Source organism: Manis javanica, chromosome 15 (assembly GCF_040802235.1).
Source record: "Manis javanica isolate MJ-LG chromosome 15, MJ_LKY, whole genome shotgun sequence".
Taxonomy (NCBI): Eukaryota; Metazoa; Chordata; class Mammalia; order Pholidota; family Manidae; genus Manis; species Manis javanica.
In genome coordinates this window covers 38,945,485-38,960,462 of record NC_133170.1, presented here as the reverse complement: position 1 = coordinate 38,960,462, position 14,978 = coordinate 38,945,485, and positions in this window count along the sequence as shown.

Below are 14,978 nucleotides of genomic sequence, written 5' to 3'. Positions count from 1 at the left end.
CTGGGGTCAGGATTCTCTAACTGGAGGATATTCTTCCCTAACTGAGAGATACTCTTCTTTGATGGAGGGATATTTCTGTCAGACCCCTGGGAGAATTTGTTTCCTGGCTGGTTTCGTTAGTCTTATTGTCTTGGGTTGTGTTGTTTTCTGGCTGGTTTCGTTAAGCTTATTGTAAGGAGCTCCTATTGTCTTGATTTGTATTGTCGATATCTACTTTTGCTAGTCACAGTGTTTTGTTTTAGGCTGTTGTGAGTGTCTGGCCAGTTTTGATTTTTTTCCTCTTTATCACTCTTGCTCTCACTGTCATCAACCATGGGGCAAGGGCAATCTTTGCCACTGACCCTCATGACTGACCATTTCCCTGACTTCAGAACCGAGGCTCACAAGCTCAGTTTGGAAGTCCGAAAGAACAAACTCATAACCTTTTGTTCCGCAGAATGGCCCACCTTTGGTGTGGAATGGCCCTGAGAGGGATCTTTTGCCTTTTTTGTGATCCAGGCAATTTGGGACAGAATCACCAACCTGGGGCCCAAAGGCCACCCTGATCAAATCCCTTATGTACACACCTGGCAGTCCCTTGTTAAGAACCCTCCTCGCTGGTTAAAGCCTCTTCTCCCTTCACCCGTTCCTACGGTGTCTAACCCCCCAGGACTGCCGCCGCCAGCAGTCCAAGCCATGGTAGCCTCCACCTCAGGTGACAATAAGCCCGTTAGCCCTAAAGTTCTCCCAGAATCAGGCCCCTATCCTAAAATCCTTGATTTAGAGGCTGAGGCAATCCAACCCACTGCACCAGCATTGCCACCTCTGCCTCCCCCTTATCCGCTGGCTGACAGTCCACTCCTAGAGGGCCCTGAACCCAGACGGGCTTGCCCCACCCAGGGCTGGCCAAAAGGGGGGCTGGCTTTTGGCACCAGAACAAGGGGTAGACACCAGACTAGCAAATCCACTGCCTCCACAGACACGGATTCGGACGACTTCAACATCCAAGCCTTTCTAGTCCATGCGATCGGGCCCCGGAGGCCCAATGGAGGTTGTAACTACCAATATTGGCCTTTCTCTTCTAGCGATCTCTATAATTGGAAAACCCAAAATGCCCCTTTCTCTGAGAAACCTCAGGGTCTTATTGACCTGGTAGAATCTATCCTTTTTACTCACAGTCCTACTTGGGAGGACTGCCAACAGCTCCTCCAGGTACTTTTCACCACCAAGGAGAGAGAGGAGATCTTCACGGAGGCCCGCAAGCTGGTGCCAGGCATTGACGGCCGGCCCACCATGCAGCCCCACCTCGTTGATGAAGGATTTCCCCCTAATGCACCCTGACTGGGACTTTGAAATGGCAGAAGGTAGGGAGCGTCTCTGAGTCTACTGCCACACTGTGATGGCTGGTCTCCAGGCAGCTGCCAGGAAGCCCACTAATTTAGCCAAGGTAAATTCTGTTAGACAGGAGCCCCAAGAGAGCCCAGCCGCTTTCCTCGAGAGAATAATGGAGGCATTTAGACAATATACTCCCCTAGACCCTTCAGCAGATGAGACAAGGGCCACCTTAGTCCTAGCTTTTGTCAACCAGGCAGCCCCTGATATCAGGAGAAAGTTGCAGAAGATAGAGAGACTTGGGGAACAGACTATACAACCTACTCCGAATAGCAGAACGGGACTACAACAACTGAGAGAGCCCCGAGGAGAGAGAGGACAGGATCTGGATAGAAGAGAGGAAAGTTAGGGCAGAAGAAAACCGGAAGAATCAAAATGAGCTAGCCTGCATCTTCCACTTGGGGGCTCAAGACAGACATTTGCCCCGAGGCCCCCTGGGTCCCTCAATGAGAGAGAGATGGGGAATAGAGAAAGGACATGGATTTTGGAAAGGGGTTTCTGGCTGCACCTGCCCAGGAAGCCCAGGTTGGAAAGGTTGGGAAAAAGAAAGAGAAGGGCTTGAAGGACCAAAGCCCACCCAGTGTCACCACTGCAAAGAAATAGGGCACTGGAAAAATGAGTGCCCCCATTGGCACCACCCTTACACCCAGCGAGGACCGAAACCCAATGGGGCCCCTAAACCTTGGGTGATGTATGCAGGAGAAGACAGTGACTGAGGGGGTCAGGATTTGGGCCCCCTCCCCGAGTCCTGGGTAACTCTACAGATTGAGGGGGAACCAATGCGGTTTTATGGTGGACACTGGGGCTCAACACTCTGTTATGACCCAGAGTGCTGGGCCCATCTCCTCCCAAAAGAGCTGGCTACAGGGGGCCACTGGTGCTAAGTGCTATCCATGGACCACCCACCAAGAAGTGAAATTAGGGTCAAAAACTGTTCAACATGCCTTCCTGGTAATTCCGGAGTGCCCCACTCCCCTCCTGGGCTGAGATCTCCTAAGCAAAGTCCATGCACAGATTTATTTCCAACCACATGGGAAGTCACAGACAGGGAAGGGAAACCCCTACAGGTATTGACCGTGAACCTGCAAGATTAGTACCGCCTCTACCAATCGGCTGAGCAGAGTCACAAACTGTCACCAGAAATCCAGAGGTGGGTACAGGAGATCCCCCAGGCTTGGGTGGAGACTGCAGGGCTAGGAGAGATGCGGCACCAACCTCCTGTGATTATCCACCCGAAGCCGGGAGCTGTGCCGACTCTGGTAAGACAGTACCCAATTCCCCGCGAAGCCCGACAGGGGATCTCCCCCCACATACACCGTCTGCTGAAAGCGGGAATATTGAGGAAGTGCCAATCCCCCTGGAACACCCTGCTACTCCCTGTGCGGAAATCAGGAGGGGGCTACCACCCAGTGCAGGACCTCTGGGCTGTCAATGCCAGGGCAGAAGACATCCATCCCACCGTCCCAAACCCATACATGCTCCTCAGCAGCCTAGAGCCCCGATAGGTGTGGCACACCATCCTAGATTTAAAGGATGCTTTTTTCAGCCTCTCCCTGACCCCCAGGAGCCAGGACCTCTTTGCATTTGAATGGACTGATAGTGAGCAGGGGACACCACAACAACTGACCTGGACTCGCCTGCCCCAGGGGTTCAAAAACTCCCCCACCATTTTCAACAAGGCCCTGGAGAGGACCTCCAAGAATACCGAACCAGACATGCAAAGGTGACCCTCCTCCAATATGTGGATGACCTCCTCCTGGCCGCAGCAATGCAGGAAGAGTGCAAGCAGGCCACTGTTGACCTCCTGAGAGAGCTTGGGTGCCTAGGGTATCAGGCAAGTGCCATGAAAGCCCAGATAGCCCAGCAGGAGGTAAGATACCTGGGCTACTGCCTAAGGTGGGGGCAGAGATGGTTGACCCCCGAAATGACAGACTGTCCTGTGGATACCGCAACCCAAATCCACGCGAGAGGTGAGAGAATTTTTGGGGTCAGTGGGATATTGCCGCCTGTGGATACCAGGGTTTGCTGAAATAGCCCAGCCCCGCTACGCTGCTAGCAACAAAGCACCGGGATGGGGATGGACTGAGACTCACCAAAAAGCCTTTGACAGGCTAAAGACAGCCCTACTAGAGGCACCCGCTCTGGCACTGCTGGACCTAGAAAGGCCCTTTTTCTTATATGTCAGTGAGGCCAAAGGAATAGCCAAGGGAGTTTTGGTGTAGCCTCTCGGCCCATGGAAATGCCCGGTTGCCTATCTGTCTCAGAAGTTGGACCCAGTGGCAGCCAGATTGCCCGCCTGTCTCCGGGTTATAGCAGCCACTTCCCTATTAGTCAAAGGTGCTGATAAATTTACCTTCGGGTAGCCCCTCACCATCATCACGCCCCATGCGGTAGAAAGACTGCTGCGCCAGCCACCAGGGTGCTGGATGAAAAATACCTGCCTCACTCACTACCAGGCTCTCTTACTAGACACCCCCTGCATGCAGTTCATGCCTCCTACCATGCTGAACCCAGCAACAATGCTACCGCTCCTATCCAGACAGGCTCCCCTCCACGATTGCCAAGAGATCCTAGCCGAAACCATGACCGTGAGACCAGACCTGAAGGACACCCCACTGAGTAACAACGACCTTGTGTGGTTCACAGATGGGAGCAGCTTTGTCTAGGACGGTCACAGGTATGTGGGCGCTGCCATGGTAGAGAAAGAGGGAGGAATTGTCTGGTCAGAGACTCTACCCCAAGGCACGTCAGCCCAGCAAGCGGAACTAATAGCTCTGGCAGAAGCACTGGAGCGGGGAAGAGGAAAGTGACTGACGGTTTACACCGATAGCCACTATGCCTTCAGGAACCTCCACGTGCACGGGCCCATTTACAAGGAGTGGAGATTCCGCACGGCTGAAGGAAAAGACATTAAGAATCAAGGAGACATCCTCCACCTGCTGGCTGTGGTACATGAGCCCCAAGCAGTAGTAGTCTATATACAAGGGCACCAAAAGGGAGACAGTCCAGAGGCCTTGAGCAACCGCCGGGCAGATGAAGCTACCCGACAAGCCGCTACATCTCAAGTCCTAGGTCTACTTGCGCGAAGGGGACGAAGGGGAAGGTCTACAGCAGTACAGTTGGTCTACAGTTGCATCAGATGCCGCTGCCAGGTATGGGAACCCTTCCCCCCAGCCCCGAGTACTCCTCCTCATACACACAGTGGATCCAGAGACAGGCCGGGATAGAGAAGATGGACTCTGGGTGGTACTGAGACCAAGAAGGATGGCTAATATTACCTGAGACCTTGGGGAACCAGATACTAACTAATTTGTACTCCTCCACCCACTTGGGTGAGAAGAAGACTCGAGTACTCTTAGAAAAAGCCAAGATCTGGATCCTGGGGGCCAAGGCCCACATACAAGCTCTTTTGAGATCATGCACTGCCTGCCAGGTAATGCAACCGAGCCGAGTTAAAGAGGCACACACAAGACTTTGCCTTCGGGGCCATGCACTAGAGCAGCATTGGGAAATAGACTTCACTGAGGTGAGACCTGGCCGATCCGAGTACCAGTACCTGCTGGTGATGGTAGACACTTTCTCCGGATGGGTAGAAGCATTCCCTACAAAGAGACAGCACTAATAGTGGGTAAGAAGTTGTTAGAAGGAATCTTGCCTAGGTATGGCCTGCCCCTAACAATAGGATCAGACAATGGACCAGCGTTCTCTGCAGAGGCTATACAGAGAGTGGCTGCCCACCTGGGGATAAATAGGAAATTGCATTGTGAGTACAACCCCCAAAGTTCAGGACAGGTAGAAAGGATGAATGGAACCCTAAAAGAGACCCTCACCAAATTGGCACTAGAGACTGGCGGGGACTGGGTGATTCTCCTTCCCCTTCGCCCTGTTCTGGGCTCAGAACACACCTTACCAGTTAGGATTGACCCCTTTTGAGATCATATTCAGAGCTCCCCCTCCTATCTTACCCCGCTCAGCCCCTACTCCTGAATCCCTGGGACCCCTGGCCCTTTGGGAAGCCTTAGAAAGGCTGCAGGAAGTACACCAAGAGGTGTGGCCCCTCTTACATGCTGTTTGGGGAAACCCTAGCAGCCAGGAGGCACAACATGTCCTGAAACCTGGAGAAGAAATATGGGTAAAATGTCACCGTCCCAAAACTTTAGAACCTAGATGGAAAGGGCCTTATGTTGTACTCCTTACCACCCCTACAGCCCTTAAGGTAGACGGCATTGGGCCGTGGATTCACCACTCCCATGTACGCCGAGCCACCCAGGTGGAGCAAGGACAAGCCAGAGAGTGGACCATGCAGCAGCACCCTGATAACCCCCTGAAGCTGTGGATTTTGAGACCTCGAGAGTACCCTAAACCTCCTGCCCAACATGGTGATGAAGTGGCTACCAGTCCTGCTCCTGCTCAACAACTGGAAAGACAACTGTGTAGAGATCAACCCTCATTGGCTTTACAAGCAGACATGGATCCTGATAAATGAAAAGACTGATACAATCCTTAACGAGACCTCCGGCACAGCCCCACTGAACATCTGGTTGCCAGACTTGTATTTTAACCTGGACAAAGTAGCAGACATCGGAGAGATAGCAGGGGGAGGCTGGAAAAAGGGACAGCACCATCGAGCCCCTCTTAGTAGAAGGCAGTGTGGAGTCTCTGTAAGTCAAAATGAGTTTTATGCATGTCCTGGGTTTTGAAGAGGTCCAGAGAGGATTCAGTGTGGAGAGGTTGAGTCCCTTTACTGTGCACAATGGAGTTGTGTTACCACCAATGATGGTGAACACAAATGGCCAGTAACTCCAAACCTCATTTTTCTCTCATTTGTTAAGCCATGCACCCAAACTTGGTACAATCCTAACTGCAACCTAGTAAAAGTCCACTTCACAGAGGCAGGGAAGAAAGACAAGCGATAGCCATCAGGTTTAACTTGGGGCCTGCTTCTCTATCAGACACCTTCAATTGGAACTTTTCTCCAGATCAAGTTGAGAACTGAGATGATAGTCACAGCTCTGGTGAGCCCAAATACAGTGTTAGCTCCTCCCGCCCCCTGCCCCAATCAAGTATTGGTAATAATTCCAATAAGTCCACACCATGCCCCAGATAACAAGAGCACCTCTACTAAGAAACCTGAAATTCCCCGAAACAGAGGAGCTCCAGTGACAAGTACAGTGCTACCCCCTACCCATACCCCCACCACTCTTATCCACCATACATTGCTAACAGGAGTTGTAGCTGTGAGCGCCTCCAGTCCTCCTCTCCTTGGCTCACCATGCTGAGCCTCATAGCTGGGCTCATCTCCATGGGAGGCACCTCTAGAGCCCCAAAAGAACCAAATGCCCCCTGCCTAGAGGCAGACCTTGAGCTCCCGAGTGTGTGGCAACTCATCAATCAGACCTACTTTGTCTTTAATGCCACAAACCCAGACCAAACCTCTGAATGTTGGCTCTGCTATTCTGCTAAACCACCCTTCTATGAAGCTATAGGACTGCAAGCCAACTTCTTTCAAACCAAAGATCCCAACCAATGTAGATGGAGTCAAAGCCTAAAGTACAAGTTGACCCCGCAAGACGTGCATGGGCAGGGAACTTGCCTAGGACGGGTGCCCCCTGACCTTAGCAGCCTTTGCAAACAGACTTTTTCGAGCCCAGTAGACCTGAACACCCTGAGCCCCATAGACCAGGCAGACTTGTATGCTCTCCCAAATGCCAACGCTTGGTGGGCTTGCAACACAGGCCTAACACCCTATGTCAGCTTCTTAATTTTAAACCAAACTCAAGGCTTCTGTGTCATGGTCCAACTCCTGCCTCAACTTACCTACCACATTCCAGACCAGATTGCCCGGACCCTAGAACCTTTTCACCAGAGCCAGAGAGAACCCATCACTGCCCTCACTCTCTCCCTGATACTAGGCCTAGGAGTAGCCGGCGCTAGGACAGGGATATCTGCTTTAGCCCTTCAAGGGAAAAATTACCAACAACTCTGAGTAGCCATAGACTTAGACATCCAAAATTTAGAAAAATCCATCTCTCACCTCCAGACCTCACTCTCTTCCCTTGCTGAAGTAGTTCTTCAAAACCAAAGAGGTTTAGACCTATTGTTCCTGCATCAGGGAGGACTCTGTATAGCCCTAAAAGAAGAGTGCTGCTTTTATGCAGATCATTCAGGAATAGTAAAAGAATCTCTAGCCAAAGTCAGAGAAGGACTAACAAAGAGAGAGAGAGAGAGTACTGAGAGAACCAGAGTTGGTACGAAGGATGGTTTGACAGCTCCCCTTGGCTCACCACCCTTTTATCTACCCTCATTAGGTCCCTTGCAATCCTATTGCTCCTTCTCACCTTTGGTCCCTGCATTCTTAACCACCTAGTTCAGTACATGAGACAGCACCTCAGTGCTATTCAGCTTATAGTAGTACGCTACCAGTGCCAAAATAGCGACCTTGAAGGAGCCTATGAAGTGCTATGCCAATAATGTCATCAATTGAATATATAGTGGGACAAGAATGCCCACTCAGGCACAAAAGAAAAGGGGGGAATGTGAGACCGCTAAAAAGTTAGCTTGACATAACTTACTCCAGTTTGTAAGCTTAGCCAAACACACCCCATCTTGTGTAAAACCTTAGTCACAAGCAAAATCAGTAAAATCACAGTCCTAAGCAAAATAAGAGAAACGAAGTACCCCATCCCTGGAGAAGCCACAAGCTAGAAAACCACAATGAGCAAATGTCTATTTTGCTGAAACTGTGATTTAGAAACTGTGATTATCCATTTTTGCTGAATCTGCCCCTTAGAAAGCCCCTAACCATTTTAACCATAATTGCTAACTGTTTTTTGCTGTATTTGCTGTTTTCCAAAGTATAAAAGCAAAAAGGGAACTTTCTTCAGGGTCTCAGATTGTGTCTGGTGTTCTGACGGGCTGCTGAGACCCTAGTTCAAGCTAGCAATAAAGACCTGTTCTGTTTTTGCATCTTGTGACTGAGCTTGGTGACTGTGACTCCGCACGGGGACTCAAAGAAACAGGGCACAACAGTATTATGCTCAGTGAAATAAGCCAGGCAGAGAGAGACAAGTACCAAATGATTTCCCTCATCTGTGGAGTATAAGAACAAAGAAAAACTGAAGGAAGAAACCACAGCAGAATCACAGAACCCAAGAATGGACTAACAGTTACCAAAGGAAAGGGACTGGGGAGGATGGGTGGGAAGGGAGGGATTGTTGGATTCCCCTGAGGAAGGCGCCGCCCCAAATCACTCACCAAAGACGTTTCTTGATGCAACAAGCAAGAGGAATTTATTCAGAAGCCAACTAGTTGGGGTCCAAGTCAGCCCGTCACAGCGGGTCTCAACGAGGACCCTGAGCACTTACAACTAAGTGGTTATATAGGATTTTCTGAGGCATTCAGCCCTAGAGGATTACCATGGTTACAGATTGTTTTGTAATAACAAGATAACAATACTACATAGCAAGATAACAATACTACAAAGGCAGTAATTTTTCAAACCTACGATTTCTGGGTTAGTGCCACATCCTGGGGGGGTGTAGCAAGGTAGGGTCGGCATTTATGATTAACTAACCGAGAGGTTAGTGCTGCCAGCAGTCATGATTGATTAACTTGTTTTTCCAGAGGAGTTACCTGGTTTCAGTTGTTCCCTCTGAGTCATATATCAGAATGGCTTTTTGGACTTCAAGATGGCTACTCTTAGGCTAACTTATTTCTCAGGGAGGTTGGGGTCCTACATTCCCCACTTCTTTTTCTGAACATTCTAATCATGGAATGTTGGTTTCTTCTTGTTGTGTGAGGGTATGATACTGTTGTCTCAGCATTAGCACCTGCACAGCACTTACTCTTTCTCTAATAAAGGTTATTACTCGATTTAAAATGCAGGGACCTAAGGTGAGGAGCAATATTGAAATAAGCAGGGGTCCTGCCAAAGTGGATATTAGAGTTGTAAGCCATGGGGATCTAGAAAACCAGGATTCAAACAGGCTCTGGTTAGCTTCTCGTTCTCACTTTCGCTGATCTAATCTTTCTCTTAATTTAGACATTGAGTCTCTTACTACTCTAGTATGGTCTGCATAGAAGCAGCACTCTTCCTTTAGAGCTGCACACAATCCACTTTCTTTTAGAAATAGTAAATCTAACCCTCGTCTATTTTGCAGCACTACTTCAGAGAGAGAGGTTAGGGACTTTTCAAGTTTAGAAATAGACTGTTCTATAGTTCTCAAATCTTCATCGATAGCTATTCTTAGTCCTTCATAATGTTGGTTTCCTTGTATAATTGCAGCTGCCCCTGGTCCTACTCCGGCTGCGACTCCTACTCTTAGTAATACAGCTAGAGTGAGTGAGACTGGCTCTCTTTTATACTTTAGTTTAGGTTCTAATTCTGCCACGAATGATAAGTCATCATGATACATTAGTCTGGGTACTAACTGGACCATGATACAGAAATCACGGGAGGAGTTGAAGGCAGAAGTAGAGACACATGGGGTCACTCCAGTGTTACAAGCCCACCATCCCTTGGGAGGAGGGATTAAATACCTGTTTTTACCAGGGAAGGCTATGGGTATGGTCTCATTCTTTCTTCTACAGATAGAGACTCTAGCTGCTGCTAGGGAAAAGGGGCGATGACCGCTCTGGCTGCTTCGTGCTGAGAAGGGGGCACAGTAAAGGGTGCAGCTAGGTCTCCATCACTGGTCAGTTGAGAGGGCTTCAGAAGGCTGGCGCTTCTATTCTGGGTTTCATTTTTATTACTATTTGCAGTTTTGTGGCTTCTAGGCAAGATAAAACAAATTGTGTTATTAGGTTATGTAGCAACATCTGGAGTTAGATTTTTTATTCTGGAAGGAGGCTACATTATTGAAACAATACTTCTCTCTAAAATCACTCTCATTTTTACTAGAAGTAACTAGGTTAAGAAAATAATTAACAGCTGGCTTGATTATTTGCACAGGTGCAGCAAGAAGAGCAATTGATTACACAGGCTCTTTTAAATATGCTTTGCTGGAACTTTTTGTAAGGAATTTCAGATTGAACTTTTAAAGGCCTCTTGAGGCCAGACAGCCAAGCCAGACTTGCCATCAGGCTTTGCCTGCAGTACCTGTAGATTTGGATGAATTCTTCTCTTCTCGAGGTCTCTGCACCTGCCAGGAAGTGACCTTCTTTACTCACCTGGTAAGGCTGCTGGGAACTCTGTAAGCAAGGTACCAGGCCAGTTCTTCCAAGGGGCTTTGTTGGCTTTATAAAGTCAATCTTAGTTCTTTAAAGTTGTTCACATCTGAGTCTATGCACATGTCTCTCAGGTACGACATTCCAGTCAAAGCCCTGGTAGTATAACCAGTGTTCTTAAGTAGTCTTCTCACAAGGAAAGCAGATTCTTATTGAACTCGTGCAAATAAACATACTGCCATGGAATACAAAAACAGTCACTGAAAGTTTTTAAACTCTGGAGGGATCAAGTAGAGAGAAGGATGTTTCAATTCTGCTCATAAAGATAGTCATTTACTAAACTGTTGTCAGTTTAAGAGAACAAGGTTAAAACACTTTACCAGCAACATTTGAAACAAAAAGACACAAAATCATTTTCTTTAGTTTATGTAATCTTATGTAACTAATACCTGTTCTGCTGAAATCTAGTTCTTTACCAGTTTAGGGATAATACTATAAATGACAAAAGACTTACAAATGACAATGGTTAAAGATCTGATGAGAGCTTACTGTAAAACAGTTGACATAAGGAAATTCTGATATTTCTGTAATACAAAACATTCAGTAACAAAGTTTAGCATCATTCTCTTTGACAGTGCTTTCCTGGTAAATAAATATATATATATCAGATAAATAAGCCAAATTAGTCAAATACTTTCTCTAGTGAGAAAAAATTCTTCTGACATGTTCCAGGGGCCCTCTGGAAAATATCAGAGTTAACTAGAGGTAAAAGCACCTTTTTGCATTTAATTTTTTTAGAACTATCATTACACATTTATTGTCTATATACTCAGCACAGTAAACGAGATATCTTAAAAAGTGGGGCAGCAGGGGAGACTGCTGCTGTCAATTTTTAAAGACAACATACAGAAAGTCAAACTAATTCTAGGTTACTGTAGGACCCCAACCTCCCTGAGAAATAAGTTAGCCTAAGAGTAGCCATCTTGAAGCCCAAAAAGCCATTCTGATATATGACTCAGAGGGAACAACTGAAACCAGGTAACTCCTCTGGAAAAACAAGTTAATCAATCATGACTGCTGGCAGCGCTAACCTTTTGGTTAGTTAAACATAAAAGCTGACCCTACCTTGCTACACCCCCAGGACGTGGCACTAACCCAGAAATCGTAGGTTTGAAAAATTACTGCCTTTGTAGTATTGTTATCTTGCTATGTAGTATTGTTATCTTGTTACTACAACATAATCTGTAACCATGGTAATTCTCTAGGGCTGAATGCCTCAGAAAATCCTATATAACCACTTAGTTGTAAGTACTCAGGGTCCTCGTTGAGACCCGTTGCGACGGGCTGACTTGGACCCCAACTAGTTGGCTTCTGAATAAATTCCTCTTGCTTGTTGCATCAAGAAACGTCTTTGGTGAGTGATTTGGGGCAGCGCCTTCCTCAGGGGAATCCAACATTTGGGGGCTCGTCCGGGATCGGGCGTCCACCCTGCTTCACTCCCGAAGTCGCTCTTGGAGGAAGAGGTAAGATTAGTGGCGCCTTGAGTTGTATGTGTTCTGTTTTCTGTTTCAGTGAGACCGGTCGGAGTTCTGAAGGGTACCCGCTGTCTGGCAGCCGTCTCAATCCCGTAAAGGGGCTGTGACTGCGGTCAGTAGACATACTAGAGCACCGCAGGCTGCAACCCTGGGGGACGCCCCAGGGAGGTTGGGAGGCCAGGGACGCCTGGTAGCCTCCCGTCTGTTTTTCCGGCAAACTGAACCTGATGAGATAGGGTTGATTTTTGGGCGCCGAGAATATCAACCCTCTGATTCCTTTCGGTTTCTGTTCGAGGCTCTGAAAAGAACCAAAAGCGGCCGCTGTGTGTCTAATCTGTGTGTGTCTTTGTTTTTTGTGTCCTTTACGTGTCTAATTATTGTTATACTGACAATGGGACAGACAGTGACGACTCCCCTTAGCCTGACGCTAGATCATTGGACGGAAGTTAGAGCGAGGGCACATAACTTGTCAGTAGAAGTGAAAAAGGGACCATGGCAGACTTTCTGTACCTCCGAATGGCCCACCTACAGTGTTGGGTGGCCCTCGGAGGGGACTTTTGATCTCCCCACCTTATTAGCAGTAAAAGCTGTTGTCTTTCAGGATTCGTCTCAAGGACACCCAGATCAGCAACCCTACATTGTAGTCTGGCAAGAGTTGGTGGAGAACCCACCACCCTGGGTAAAGCCCTGGGTGCAAAAGAAAATGGGCCCTCGAGTTTTAGCTGCCCAGACTCAACCTCAGAAAAAGGAAAAGGAAACTACCAAAGTTTACCCTGATACTCAGGATTCGCTTATAATTGATGATCCCCCTCCCCCTCCTTACCCTCCTGCCCCCACGGCACCCCCGGTGCCCCCACCCCCAGCACCCTCAGCACCCCCAGCACCCCCAGCTCCGGCATCCTCAGTCCCTGATGCTGAGGCAGTAGGGCAGGCTCCGGGACCTGCCCAGGGCACCCGGCGCCGCCGAGGGGTCATCTTGGACCCACCGGGTATCTTTCCTCTCCGGTCTTATGGAGTTCCCATCCTTGGAGAAGAAGGGGAACCACCTTTTCAACCCCTGCAATATTGGCCCTTCTCCTCTGCTGATTTGTATAATTGGAAAGCTAACCACCCGCCCTTTTCAGAGGAGCCACAGAAACTAACTGGTTTAGTAGAGTCTCTGATGTTTTCCCACCAGCCCACCTGGGATGACTGTCAGCAGCTTTTGCAGGTGCTCTTTACCACGGAAGAGAGAGAGAGGATTCTCCTGGAGGCACGGAGGAATGTGCCTGGAACCGACGGACGGCCTTCGCAACTCCCTCATGACATAGAGAGGGGGTTCCCGTTGACTAGACCCAACTGGGACTTTAATTCTCCAGAAGGTAGGGAGCGACTAACCATCTATCGTCAGGCTCTGGTGGCAGGTCTCCGTGGGGCCGCAAGACGCCCCACCAATTTGGCCAAGGTAAGAGAGGTCAGCCAGGGAGCCACTGAAGCACCTGCAGTATTCTTAGAGCGCCTGATAGAAGCCTTCAGGCGGTATACCCCCTTTGATCCCACTTCTGAGGGGCATAGTGCTTCAGTGGCCCTTGCCTTTATCGGGCAATCGGCACCCGACATTAAGAAAAAGCTTCAGAGATTGGAGGGCTTACAGGATTTGTTGCTGAGAGATTTAGTGAAAGAAGCAGAGAAAGTTTATCATAAGAGAGAGACTGAAGAAGAGAAGGAGTTAAGGAAAGAGAAGGAGAGGGAAAGTAAAGAAGAAAAGAGAGATAGGAAGCATGAGAGAAATTTAACAAAAATCTTGGCCGCAGTAGTAGAAAGTAAGGGACGGCCGCCCTCTAGTGGTAGAACTAGTAAGGCAGGGTCCCTGGGCAACCGACCTCCTTTGGATAAAGATCAGTGTGCGTACTGCAAGGAAAAGGGGCATTGGGTGAAAGATTGCCCTAAGAAACCACCACGGGGACCTCCGAAGAAAGTGTTGTCCCTGCTAGAAGATGAGGACTAGGAAAGACGGGGCTCGGAGCCCCTCCCCGAGCCTAGGGTAACTCTGAAGGTGGAGGGGCAACCCGTTGAGTTTCTGGTAGATACCGGTGCTCAACATTCAGTACTGACCCAAGCTAGAGGCCCCCTTTCTAGTAAAAAGTCTTGGGTGTTTGGGGCCATGGGTCAGAAACAATATGCATGGACTACCCAAAGAACAGTAGACTTAGGAGTGGGACAAGTAAACCACTCATTCCTTGTTATACCGGAATGCCCTACACCCTTGTTGGGAAGAGACGTCTTGACCAAAGTCGGGGCCCGAATATCCTTTCAGACTGAAGATACCCAAGTGACTGATAGAAAAAAGAGACCCTTGGGCCTAAGCATTCTGTCCATAAAGTTAGAAGATGAGTACCGCCTTTTTAAGGAACCAGAACCCTCCCGAGTTAATCAGAGGTGGCTCAACCAGTTTCCAGGGGCCTGGGCAGAGACGGCAGGTATGGGACTCGCTGTAAACCAACCCCCGGTGGTCATAGAATTAAAAGCCTCAGCCTCACCAGTAACTGTGAGACAATATCCAATGAGTAAAGAAGCCAGAGATGGGATTAGGCCCCATATCCAGAGGCTCATAGAACAGGGGATATTAGTAAAATGTAAATCCCCATGGAACACTCCCTTGCTGCCTGTAAAGAAAGCGGGAACAGGAGATTATCGACCAGTGCAAGATTTGAGAGAAGTTAATAAGAGAACACAGGACATTCATCCCACTGTGCCGAATCCTTACAACCTGCTAAGCTCTCTGGCCCCAGAAAATACTTGGTATACAGTCTTAGATTTAAAAGATGCCTTCTTTTGTTTGCGCCTGCACCAGAGTAGCCAACCGCTGTTTGCTTTTGAGTGGAAAGACCCCTCCACAGGAACTACTGGACAATTGACCTGGACTCG